The sequence below is a fragment of the Oryctolagus cuniculus genome, chromosome X (genome assembly GCF_051225735.1).
Source record: "Oryctolagus cuniculus isolate XC-2025 breed Fujian yellow rabbit chromosome X, ASM5122573v1, whole genome shotgun sequence".
NCBI lineage: Eukaryota > Metazoa > Chordata > Mammalia > Lagomorpha > Leporidae > Oryctolagus > Oryctolagus cuniculus.
Window position 1 is genome coordinate 36,213,282 of NC_142888.1, and position 14,105 is coordinate 36,227,386.

At 39.8% G+C, this 14,105-nt stretch overlaps 1 pseudogene; it reads left to right on the forward strand.

Moving 5' to 3' along the window:
- The first annotated feature begins 8,304 nt into the window (after positions 1 to 8,304).
- Positions 8,305 to 11,741, forward strand: LOC100358996 (PHD finger protein 21B pseudogene; annotated as a pseudogene).
- The last annotated feature ends 2,364 nt before the right edge of the window (positions 11,742 to 14,105 follow it).

A 14,105-nucleotide genomic window follows, 5' to 3' on the forward strand; every position in this document is an offset into this window, starting at 1 on the left:
GAATAGCTAAAGCAATCTTGTACAACAAAAACAAAGCCGGAGGCATCACAATACCAGATGTCAGGACATACTACAGGGCAGTTGTAATCAAAACAGCATGGTACTGGTACAGAAACAGATGGATAGACCAATGGAACAGAATTGAAATACCAGAAATCAACCCAAACATCTACAGCCAACTTATATTTGATCAAGGATCTAAAACTAATTCCTGGAGCAAGGACAGTCTATTCAATAAATGGTGCTGGGAAAATTGGATTTCCACGTGCAGAAGCATGAAGCAAGACCCCTACCTTACACCTTACACAAAAGTCCACTCAACATGGATTAAAGACCTAAATCTACGACCTGACACCATCAAGTTACTAGAGAACATTGGAGAAACCCTGCAAGATATTGGCACAGGCAAAGAATTTCTGGAAAAGACCCGGGAGGCACAGGCAGTCAAAGCCAAAATCAACTATTGGGACTGCATCAAATTGAGAAGTTTCTGTACTGCAAAAGAAACAGTCAGGAGAGTGAAGAGACAACCGACAGAATGGGAAAAAAATATTTGGAAACTATGCAACAGATAAAGGGTTAATAACCAGAATCTACAAAGAGATCAAGAAACTCCACAAAAACAAAACCAACAACCCACTTAAGAGATGGGCCAAGGACCTCAATAGACATTTTTCAAAAGAGGAAATCCAAATGGCCAACAGGCACATGGAAAAATGTTCAAGGTCATTAGCAATCAGGGAAATGCAAATCAAAACCACAATGAGGTTTCACCTCACCCCGGTTAGAATGGCTCACATACAGAAATCTACCAACAACAGATGCTGGCGAGGATGTGGGGAAAAAGGGACACTAACCCACTGTTGGTGGGAATGCAAGCTGGTCAAGCCACTATGGAAGTCAGTCTGGAGATTCCTCAGAAACCTGAAGATAACCCTACCGTTCGACCCAGCCATCCCACTCCTTGGAATTTACCCAAAGGAATTTAAATTGGCAAACAAAAAAGCGGTCTGCACCCTAATGTTTATTGCAGCTCAATTCACAATAGCTAAGACCTGGAACCAACCTAAATGCCCATCAACGATAGACTGGATAAAGAAATTATGGGATATGTACTCTTTAGAATACTATACCGCAGTAAGAAACAACGAAATCCAGTCATTTGCAACAAAATGGAGGAATCTGGAACACATCATGCTGAGTGAAATAAGCCAGTCCCAAAGGGACAAATACCATATGTTCTCCCTGATCGGTGACGACTGACTGAACACCAAGAGGGAAACCTGTTGGAGTGAGGTGGACACTATGGGAAATGGTGGCTTAATCAGCATAGCCCTGACTGTTAATGAACAACTTAATACATTATCCCTCTTAGTAGTTTTTTTTATCTGTTCTACTTAATATGACTGGTTTAGATCTGTAATTGATGCACAGTTATTCTTAAGTGTTGAAAATTAACTGAAATGTGATCCCTGTTGAACATGGTGGTGGGAATGGGAGAGGGAAGAGATGTATAATTTGGGACATGCTCAGGCTGACTTGCCCCAAGTGGTGGAGTTGGAAGCATACCAGGGGATTCCAATTCAATCCCATCGAGGTGGCATGTACCAATGCCATCTCACTGTTCCAGGTGATCAGTTTCAGTTCACAGTTGGTCATGGTGAAGGGACTGGGAGTCAAAGGGAACACATAGACAAGTCTAGTACCTGCTAACGCTAACCGATGGAGTAAATAAAGGGGAGAGTGATCCAACATGGGAAGTGAGATACTCAGCAGACTCATAGAATGGCGGATGTTCTAAATAGCACTCTGGCCTCAGAATCAGCCCTAAAGGCATTCGGAGCTGGCTGAAAAGCTCATGAGAGTATTTCAGGCATGGAAAGCCAAGACACTCTGGCAAAAGATCTCTGCGAGTGAGATCCCAGTGGAAAGAACAGGTCATCAAAGAAGGAGGTACCTTTCTCTGAAGGGAGGAGAGAACCTCCACTTTGACTATGACCTTGTCTAAACAAGATAAGAGTCGGAGAACTCAGAGGGCTTCCATAGCCTTGGAAACTCATGACTGGAGCATAGGGAGATTACTGATGCCATAGACAGGAGTGTCAATTGGTAAAGTCAACAACAGGAGTCACTGTGTACTTACTCCTCATGTAGGATCTCTGTCCTTAATGTGCTGTACATTGAGATTTAATGCTATAACGAGTACTCAAACAATATATTTCACTTTGTGTTTCTATGGGGGTGCAAACTGTTGAAATCCTTACTTAATGCATACTAAACTGATCCTCTGTAAAAAAAAAAAAAAAAAAAGAAAAGAAAAAAAAAAAAAGAAATTATCAATTCCCAACTTGACTCTCACTGGGATTAAACATGACAATAGGTCTGCTCTGATTTCATCATCATTTAAAAAAATCATCTATTATTTTTCACTTTATGTTTCTGTGTGGGAGCAAACTGTTGAAATCCATACTTAATGTATACTAAGCTGATCTTCTGTATATTAAGATAATCGAAAATGAATCATGATGTGAATGGAAGGGGAGAGGGAGTGGGAAAGGGGAGGGTTGTGGGTGGGAGGGACGGTATGGGGGGGAAGCCATTGTAATCCATAAGTCGTACTTTGGAAAATTATATGCATTAAATAAAAGTTTAAAAAAAAAATAAACTTGATGAGAGAAAAAAAAAAAGTAAATGTTATTTAAATCCAGTATTTTCAAATCATGTATACAAAAATGCCATTGGTTTTTTTGTATGTTGGTTTTTTTATATTTATATTTTATTTTATTTAATAAACATAAATTTCCAAAGTACAGCTTATGGATTACAATAGCTTCCCCCCCCATAACTTCCCTCCCACCCACAACACTCCCCTCTCCCACTCTCTCTCCCCTTCCATTCACATCAAGATTAATTTTCAATTATCTTTATATACAGAAGATCAATTTAGCATATATTAAGTAAAGATTTCAACAGTTTGCATCCACACAGAAACACAAAGTGTAAAATACTATTTGAGTACTAGTAATAGCATTAATTAAACACCTAGGAGTAATTGTGTATTAATTACAGAGTTCAACCAATAGTTTTAAGTAGAACATAAAAAATACTAAAAGGGTAAAGTATTAAGTTCTTTTTTTTCTTTTTCTTTTTTTTTTGTTTGTTATATAGTTTTTTTTTATTTAATAAATGTGAATTTACAAAGTGCAACTTTTGTTTTGTTGTGGCTTCCCCCCACCAACCTCCCTCCCTCCCATGGCCCTCCCCTCTCCCACTCCCTCTCCTATCCCGCCCTTCATCGAGTTTCATTTTCAATTACCTTCATATACTGAAGATCAACTTAGTATATACTAAGCAATGATTTCAACAGGCTGCACTCACACAACCGCACAAGGTATAGGGTATTGTTTGACTAGTAGTGTTGTTTTTTAAGTTTCATATTAGAACACATTAAGGACAGAGATCCTACATGGGGAGCATGAACCCAGTGACTCCCATTGTTGATTTAACAATTGGCACTCTTATTTATGACGTCAGCAATCACCCGAGGCTCTTGCTATGAGCTGTCTAGGCTATGGAAGCCCCTTGAGTTCACCGACTCTGAACTTGTTTAGTCAAGGCCTTATCACAGTGGAGGTTCCTTCCTCCCTTCAGAGAAAGGCGCCTCTCTCCTTGATGGTCTGTTCCTTCTGCTGGGGTCTTGTTCACCAGAATCTTTCATTTAGATTGTTTTTTGCCACCGTGTCATGGCTTTCCATGCCTGTAAGACTATCATGGACCTTTTAGCCAGATCCAAATGTCCCAAGGGTTGATTCTGAGGCAGGAGTGCTGCCATTCTATGAGTCTGCTGTGTGTCCTGTTTCCCCCGCAGGATCATTCACTCCCTTTTAATTCTATCCTTCATTAGTTGCTTACACTGGTCTTATTTGTGAAATCTCATCGACACATACCCTATCTTTTTGATCGGTTGTGTATTTATACTTATCACTTTACCAAGTGTGCTGGCATTGGTACCTGCCTCCTTGGTAAGATTGAGTTGAAATCCCCTGGCACATTTCTAGTTCCACCATTGGAGGTAAGTCCGAGTGAGCATGTGCCAACCTATATATCTCCTCCCTCTCTTATTCCCACTCCTATGTTTAACAGAGATGACTTTTCTGTTGTTTCCTATAACTTTACTGAATTTGTACATCAGTTCTAATATTTTCTTGGAACAGTCTTTAGATTTTTCTCTGTATAGAATCATGATATCTGAAGACAGGCATAATTTGATTTTTTCCTTTTCTGTCTATGTTTGTTTTATTTCTTTGTCTTGGCTAATGTCAGCTAACAGTATTCTATTAAATAATAGCGGTTACGGCAGAAGCTTGTCTGGTTCCAGATCTTAGAGGAAAAATTTTCAGCTTTCCTCTATTCAATATGATCTTGGTTATTTGTCACATATAGTCTTTATATTATGTTGAAGTGTTTTCTTCTCTACCTAATTTGGCTAAGATTTTAGTAGTAAATGAATGTTGAATTTTATCAAATGCTTTTGTCTATATATTGAGATGATCATAAGATGTTGATTTTTCATTGTGTAGATGTTATGCTTATTGATTTGCAAAAGTTGAACCATTCCCACATTCTTTGATTAAATCTCACGTGGTTATGATAAATTATGTTTTTGATATGTTGTTGCATTCAATTTACGAGTATTTTGTTTACAGTTTTTGCATCTATTTTCATCAGAGACACCAGTCTAAAGTTTCTTTTTGTTGTCATGTTCTTGGCTGGTTTTACAAATAAGGCAGTGCCGGGTAGAATGAGTTTGAAAGAGATCTGTTCCTGCAGTATTTGGTGGTATTTTGAGTAGAACTTGTGTTAATTATGTCTTAAAAATTTGATGGAATTCAGCTGTAAAGCTAACTGTTCTTGACTTTTTTTGTGAGACTTTTTATTACTGATTAAGTCAAGTTTCTAGTGTCATCATATTTCCCATTTGGTAAGTTATCCATATCCAGAAATTAAGTCATTCTTCTATGTTTTCCATTTTGGGGCATAGAGTTGTTCATAATATTCCCCAATAATAATTCTTTGTATTTCTCTAATACATTTGTAATATCTCCTATTATAATATCTCATTTTGGAGATTTCATGAACAAAATTTGATATACTAGGCATGTATTATGTAATATATCCAAGTAGTACATGAATCTAAACATTGCAGATACTGTGGAAGAACTGAAAAATTTCAGTTGTCCCTCAAACACACTTCTAGAAATAAATTGACTTCCTTTCTCTCTTGGTCTTTCTCCCTCTCTGTAACTCTTTCAAATAAATAAATAAGTACATAAATAAATAAATCTTTTTTAAAAAGAAAATAATTGACCTTTTCAGTTGTCTTACCATCTCTTCCTCTCTGCTTTTCCCTCTATTTTTTCATTTCCTTTTTTTGATCACATTTTGGGACATAGTATATATCTCATCACAGTTTGATATACACAAGGAGGATGATGGCAGAAAACTTGTGTGATCATATTAATTATTATATAAAAATAATACTGTCAAATTTTAAAAGAAGTGCCATTCATATTTACATGTGGATGATACATGCAAACTTGGGATAAATGGTTATCTGCTTAACAAAGCACATAATGTTAAAGTTCCCAAAGAAACATCTTTGTGCATCTCTACAAGAGAGGAAAAATAAATACAGCAGTGGGATTTGTTTTATTTATCTCAGCCTGTTCCAAATGTGACGTTAAAACTGTTTTGTGTGTCTTGTAATTAGAATATTATTTCAAAACAAAACATTTAAGTCATACAATGTTAATAATTCCTTTCATTTCTTAGGTTATTTTAGTTTGAGGATACATTTTTAGTAAAAACATATACGATTTAGTTTTCCACCTAAAACTATATTCCAGTAGGTTCATTTGAGTTAATTTGCCCTAAATTCAAATGGTATCTAATTTTCCTTTTACTACTAGAAAGCAAGATGTGTTTTAACAAACAATGATAATATATATGCTTGGAAATCTATCTTCAGCTTTCCTGCAGATATCTAAATAAATGGAAGCCAAAGGCTGCCTATTAGGTCTCTTATTTTAGTCTATATTATAAATCCCAAACTGTGGTATGTCTTTGATGTCATCTAAATAAAGTTCTACACCATAATGTTACCAACTGTTTTTATGTTATAGGTAGAGAACACCTTGACATTTAAATGAAGACAATTTAAAACCCTGCCTACTGTTGTTCTATTGGATGTTTGACTTCAAGTTCTCAATATAGTTTTACTGTTTTCTGCAAAGAAATCTAAGGCATCTTTGAATCATTTTTGAAGTTTCATATTCTGATTGCTTTTGTATATATAGATACAATGTTTGTGCATTGAGTTTCTATCTATCAGCCTTGCCAAGTATTCTTATTCCAAATCTGTCTACAGATTTTTTGATCTTTAACATACACAGACACATCTTCTTTGAATAACAACAACTTATTCCTGCCATTTTAAACATTATATATTTTTCTTTTTCCCATTTTACAATATCGACAGACCTACCCTGTACAATGCTCAATAGAACCAGTAATGTTTAACATCCTCATCTGATGCCTGATAGGAAATGAAAATTTCTAAAAAACTGCTTCTTTCTAAGTGCATTTTTTGGGTAGATACATTTATTAGAATGATGAAATTTCATTCTATATCTAACTTGCTAAGAATACTTATCTTCAGTATGTGCTAACTTTCATTAAACAACTATAGTGCACCTTTTTAGGTGATCATGTCTTCTCCCACTAGTAATCTGTTAATTTAGTGCAATGCACTAGAGAATTTTGCTATGTTTAAACCAACCTTGTATTACTAGGGGAACATTGTTATGACTAAAATATTAAAACTGGGAACATATCAGAAAATGAGTGTCACAAAATCTGCAAAAATTCTGAAATTTTTGGATGTTATTAAGAAGTGGGGACAGAGGAACAAGGAATCTTTGCCCAACTACATGGAATTTAATGAGCCTGACTGTCACTATGTTTCATCTAGAAGCCCCTCTCTCCCTACCCAGACGACTGGTTCCAGTCTTTTATCCTTCATGTTACATGAAATCTGAGAATTACATATCTGAGCTTCATTTGCATCTTAATATCACAAAAGTTAATTCTGCAACAAAGGCCCTTATTCATAATATATCCTGTTTGAAAGGGACAGGTGTTATGAATAGAAATTACTTTCCCCTCTTATGTTTAAAATATTTTCTGTTCCAAGAGAACTGAAAATCTAAGGTTCGAATGAAAAGTAAGAATAGATGGAGGGAATCTCATTTTGCTGAAAAAATGTGTGAGAAGTGCTAAAGATGTAGATCAGGCTGGAAGATTAGAACCTAGTTAGGGAAAGGGCAAATAAACCAGGGGAAGCTGCTGTGGCCTATGCTACCTACACTGGCCACCTACAGTCTGTGGCATCAAAATAGCCATGGGTTTTCATCTTGGCTTTGAACACACTGATCTTACTGTTGGTAGGAACTCATTACTAAATTAGAAATCACACTACATAGAGTTAATGGAGTCTATGGATAATTATAGATAACATTTGAAATAGGTGGTACATTGTACATATATTTCATTGATTTAATTTTGTTTAAATTTTAAAATATTTTGCATTTGACTTTGAAATTACATCTCTAACAAGTGATACTACTTTTGAGTTTCATGTAAGGATATATGGTTAAATTTTTAAATGAATTTGAATCTAGATATACAATGTAATTATTTTCAGGTATGGCATAAATTCTAAAACTGGTTTGTAAATAACTGAAGTGTTACAAGGTCAAGTAAACATAGCAGCAGTAAGGGCTAAAATGATGTTGCTTACTGTGTAGGAATCCAGAAGCAGTAAGTGAGTTTTCTGGTCATTCAGCACTACAGAATACTAGATTCTGTTGGTGAAGTGATTAACAAGCCCTAATAATCATTGCCATGGCCAACAAGACCCCCAGGTGTCCCTAGTGCAGTTGTTAGGTTGACTTGTCACATTGCCATAGATTCAACCAGCAAGAAGACAAAGAGCCCAAGTGGATCCAAATAGTTTATTATTTGAAAACACAGCCAACAAGATCAGCATACTGAAGCTGTGTTCCTAATGCCACAGGTTGACACTGATAACAGAAGTGCTTACTGATTGACACAACAAATTATGGGTCACTCTACCAGTGAGAAGCCCACTTCCATAGCCTAAGGGAGAAAGATACTAAAAGATCCATAGCTGTACTCTGTGGTGAGGCAAAGAGAATCATCCTGTACTCAACTGAAACAAGGGAAATGGAAGAGGAATGGCCTTGTGATATCCTCCAGCAGGATGGACAGGCAGGTAAGAAAATGCCTTGTGACAGCTCCTCACCATGCTGTTTATCTCTTCTTGCTGGAAGAGTAATCACGAGTGTTCTGCCAATTCTCAGGAAAGAATGTGGTCTAGCATTTACTGTCTGTCCTAGGCGGTTACCTGCAAGGTCTCCAGGACTCTTTGGCAGAACCACTCCCCTGTAGTGGCAGAAAACAAAAAGCCATGAGTAGAATGCCTATGAACATGACATCTACAATAACGATTCTCAAATGAAGATGCTCTCTCTTAGGGTTATTTGAAAATACTAATTAGTTCAATAGACATACTTTGGTGTTACCATGCTATAGGATATGGGGGATGCTGGATATGTAGAGAACAATGACATGCTGTGCTTGTCATAAGGGATATCACACTCTGGTGGGGGCAGGCAGACTCTTAAATAGATATGAGAAGTTTAAGTGCCCAGAAGAAATACACAGAAAGGGCCCTAAGGAGAGAATGAAAACAGTGAATGGAGTGACTAGACATAGGAAGAAAACAGGGAGAAGAGACTCACTGCAAGAGTGAAAGAGACAAAGTAGACTTCCCACTACCTTCCACTGGTCACCAAGTATCATATACTTGATTCTACTGATAGTGGACTGGGTGACAAATTTGTCTCACACTTGGTAACTAAAATAGATTGAGCTCACATATAAAGTAGTCATAATGGCCTCAATTCATAACCTTTCTCTGAAGGAAGGAGAGAACCTCCACTTTGACTATGACCTTGTCTAAACAAGATAAGAGTCGGAGAACTCAGAGGGCTTCCATAGCCTTGGAAACTCATGACTGGAGCATAGGGAGATTACTGATGCCATAGACAGGAGTGTCAATTGGTAAAGTCAACAACAGGAGTCACTGTGCACTTACTCCTCATGTAGGATCTCTGTCCTTAATGTGCTGTGCATTGAGATTTAATGCTATAACGAGTACTCAAATAATATATTTCACTTGGTGTTTCTATGGGGGAGTAAACTGTTGAAATCTTTACTTAATGCATACTAAACTGATCCTCTGTAAAAAAAAAAAAAAAAGAAATTATCAATTCCCAACTTGACTCTCACTGGGATTAAACATGACAATAGGTCTGATCTGATTTCATCATCATTTAAAAAAAATCATCTATTATTTTTCACTTTATGTTTCTGTGTGGGAGCAAACTGTTGAAATCCTTACTTAATGTATACTAAGCTGATCTTCTGTATATTAAGATAATTGAAAATGAATCTTGATGTGAATGGAAGGGGAGAGGGAGTGGGAAAGGGGAGGGTTGTGGGTGGGAGGGACAGTATGGGGGGAAGCCATTGTAATCCATAAGTCGTACTTTGGAAATTTATATTCATTAAATAAAAGTTAAAAAAAACATAAGTCTGCTCAGTTTAATTTTTATAATGAGATAACTGATGTTAAGACAAAACACTTTAAAAATTCAAGTCAATATTTCCTGGTGTTCTCACTTTTCAACTTAGGATTCTTGAAGCCTGGGTGCATTTTTATTGTACCCATTGAATTTTCTGTTAGAATCACTATCTACTTTAAATCACATACACTGTAATTACTTTTCCATGCTATTTGTCCCAAATCTTTTAAAAAGGGTAATATATTATCAATTTTTACACCTTTATGGAGAAACTGCCAAAACATTTTAAAAGTAAACCATTTCTTTTTGTATTCCCATTTGTGAAGTAGAAGGGCTCCAGTTGCTCCAGTTCTGGCCAGAACATGATAGGATTGGTCTGTGTCCATGGATTACTGGATTTGAATCTACTGGTTTAAGGAAACTTCTTAACATTGGTGGACAATGTATATCACGAAAAAAAAAACTGTTCTTGGATTTCAAAATATTTTACACCAAAATAAACTAGGACTAACTTGTTATGATGTGTCTGAAGAGTATCTTGTTTCAGGCACTGATAAGGATAAGATATTAGTTTGAAAAGAGCTTCTGTAGGAGTAATATGAGTTCTATGAAAAGTGAAAAAAGAAGAAACCTCAAATACATGATGCAGGGTGAGTGGAAGAATGTAGAAATCAATCATCGATGCTTTATGAAAAGTTTATAAATGCAATGCCCCAAAGAAATTAGCAGCTTACAAATCGTTACTCTTTTTAATAAGTGATGAGAACATCACATCATAATGACAATTTGTGAAGGGGTAAAGAGATTAGTCTTTGGATGTGGCTCTGCCTAGACACCACAAGATTGGGATGCACCCAGAAAACTTGGGGTGCACCTGGGGGCTGACCTGAGTCTGTTCCTCGGCATCTCCACAGATGCCTTCAAGAGGCAGCTCCAGGAGAGGCAGCCACTCAGGGATGAATAAACCTTGGGAATCATCATTGCAGTGCCTGCCACAGGTCCTCAGGTAAACTCCTTGCAGAGGTTTGCCAGCCAAGGAAAAGCGGTACTACTTCAGGTTAAGCCAGAGAGTGATTCCAGATCCATTTCCTCAAGCCAAGACTGGCACTCAAGCAACCTCCAACATTCCAGAGGACCACCAGGGTCAGCATTAAAACTGCAGCCAACTCCCCACATTCACCACCAACAACAGTCAGCCTCTGGTCCTCGCTGAGCCCACCACCATCACCTCACCCCTGAACAGTGCCAGAGTGACTTATGCCATCATCTCTACCATCCCCAATAATGTCACCGCCATTACCCCCAGCACTGCCGTCTCCATGGTCAGTGACAACAACAGATTAGAGCCCCTCCTTATCAGTGCCAAAGCAAGGTCACCATCACTCAGCCTTAAGTGCAGACACAACCTATGGAGTAGTGGCTTGCCCATGGAGGAGCCATCTCAGGGAGCTCAGGCCACCAAAGAGAAGACAGGCCCCTGAGCCTGGAGAACCCTGAGAAAATCGCCTTCGTAGTAGCACTGGGCCTGTTTACAATGGAACACCAGGAAGAAATTCAGAGCAAGTGGCAAGAGCAGGAAGAGAAGCAAAACAGCCAATCTTGCCTACAGTGATGTCCTAGAGACAGAGAGGAAATGGCTGGCCTCCAACTATCTCAACAGTGCCTTGTTCCTCATGACATGCAAACATGGGGCTAAACTGCTGTGGTGCACAACACCTAAGCTTCCTGGACCTGCCCATCAAGATGGCACCCCACAGCAGGTGGCTGTGCAGAAGACCTTTAAGAAATATGAGAGTGTACCCTGGACCTGGTTGCTGACTATCTTGAGCTCCTACGTCACCCACAAGACAGTGAAAGAGGAGGAGCAGAAGTTGCTTCAGTGAGCACTCAATGCTATGCCAGTGAGACCCTCAGCTGGCCTCCATGGTGGAGAAATGCCTGGAGCTTAAGAAGAGCCTGCTGGCTCACCAGAGGGCACTCAGGTGTCCCTGGACCATCTCTAGGTCCTCTTGAATTTTGACACTGGACAAGCAGCTGCTCCAGGTCAACACGATGACCAAGAGCCCTGCCTTATTGCTGACCATGCCCTGAAACAAGCCTCCAGCAGCAGCCATACATTCAGTCCTCTAGCATCCCCAGGGCCACAACTGACACTAAGGGACCCGTCTTCACATGCAGGGAGAGCACTGAGACCTGTTCTCACCACTTGGGGGCTATCAGCTTTAATTCACAAATGCTATGGATTTCAGACAAAAGTAAGTGTAGACAGAAACTGAGGAAAGAAGGGACAAGGAGCCATGCAAGCTTCTCAGAGACCTACAGGGAAGGGTTGGAGTTCTATACCCTTTGCTTTCACAGGGGACACCCAGAAGCCAGGTGAAGGTGTGAGGTGCCCAGGTACAGCCTGCCCCTATTCAGGCGTCAGGCTTCCAGGTCTCGCTCTCTCCATGGCCTCATGTTGCTCCCATGGGAAGGGGAGGCATCACTCAGTCCAAAGGCACTGGCTGAGGGCACTGACTCCATGGCATCCTTCAGGGTGGAGGGATAGCTGAGTACTAAAAGTAGAGGGGTTGGGACCGGCACAGTGGTGTAGCAGGTAAAGCCTCCGCCTGCAGTGCCAGCATCCCATATGGGTGCCGGTTTGAGCCCTGGCTGCTCCATTTCTGATCCAGCTCTCTGCTGTGGCCTGGGAAAGCAGTGGAAGATGGCTCAAGTCCTCGGGCCCCTGCCACCACATGGGAGACCCCGGGGGAGGCTCCTGGCTCCTGGCTTCAGATCGGCTCAGTTCCGGCCATTGCAGCCAACTGGGGAGTGAACCAGCGGATGGAAGACCTCTCTCTCTCTACCTCTCCTACTCTCTGTATAACTCTGACTTTCAAGTAAATAAATAAATCTTTTTAAAAAAAGTAGAGGGATTGGCCATGGGGTCAAGAAGTGGGCACAAGTTGGAGTCCTGGCTGGCCCACTTCTGATCCAACGTCCTGCTAATGCACCTCAGAAAGCAACAGAAGATGGCCCAAGTACTTGAGTCCCTACACCCACCTGGGAGATGTAGAAGAAGCTCCTGGCTCCTGGCTCCTGGCTCCTGGCTTTGATTGTTGCAGCCATTTGGGGTGTGAACCAGCATGTGGAAGACTCTCTCTCTCTCTCTCTGTATGTGTGTGTGTGTGTGTAACTCTTTCAAATAAAATAATTTTTTTAAAAATTGCAGCTGTTTAACTAGAAAGAAAGTGTGAGGCAAGCCTTCCCAGGGGACACTGCCAAGGCCAAGGCCTGCCCTGTTCCTAGAGTCTCAGAGCAAGCTTGCTATTTTCCTTTTTGCTTTGGTGATCTTTTGGACTCATTCTGCAAATGGTGTATTTTTCCCATGGAATGTTTGGGCAAGGGTGAGCCACACCCAGGCAGGGAGGCCCTTGACTGCTTTCCATTTGGGTTGACTCACTCAGCTAATGACTAGAGCCTTGGACTTCCCTCTTTCACAGAACCCATATGGATTTCATTGCTTGTTTCTTGCCAGTACAGACACTATGCCAAAAAAATCACTTTGCATTTTGTAGGACTTATTTTTTGCTAAGATATTTAATGGAAAGAGGGACACTCATTAACTCCATTTTCTGCTTTTGTGGTTTCTCCTTTAAGGTACAAACAGAAATATCTTGGCAGTGGGAGACTGGCCACACTGGAGCAAGCCACAGGTTTGTAAGAACAAGGATGGAGGGTGGGAGAGAAAGAAAAGGCAGTGGCCTCAAGAGGGTCTGGCCTTTGGAGACAGGAGAGTCCCCTCCTTTCACTGTCTCCTTGTTACCAGGAAGCAGAGGGTCCTAGGCTCCTTGAACAAGCCTCTTACATTGGGTGGGCTGTACCAGCTCATGACACACATGTCTTCTCTGGTCCTGAGCCACTTAGCAAAATAAGATAAGTGTTGAGGAATAGCAGGGTTCCCACCTGGAGCATATCACATGGTTCTGAATTGCACTGAACAAGCGTGTGCATATGTGACCATGGCTGGATCTGCACACCCACAAACACATGTGTAGAGCAAAGGGGCTCACCAAGAGTCTCACAGCCTGCCAAACTTCCTGCTGTTATTTTCACAACTAAAGGAGAAACTGTTCTGTATGATACAGATCTATTTTAATACACTTAACACTGTTGAGCAAGATTTTTATATTCTTTTATTAAGTAATCTGTGTGTGAGATGCACATCTTATATATTGGTTGCTGTCTAAGCCAATAATGCATTACTGCATGGCTTGCAATGTATATCTTTTCAAGTTCCTCTTTTGTTCATTTGCTTCTTCTCTTCTCTAATGGATTTGTGCTAAAATGTTTGAAAATGTAGCAGGAGGATATGAGAGGCTGGACCCTGGAGAGGCA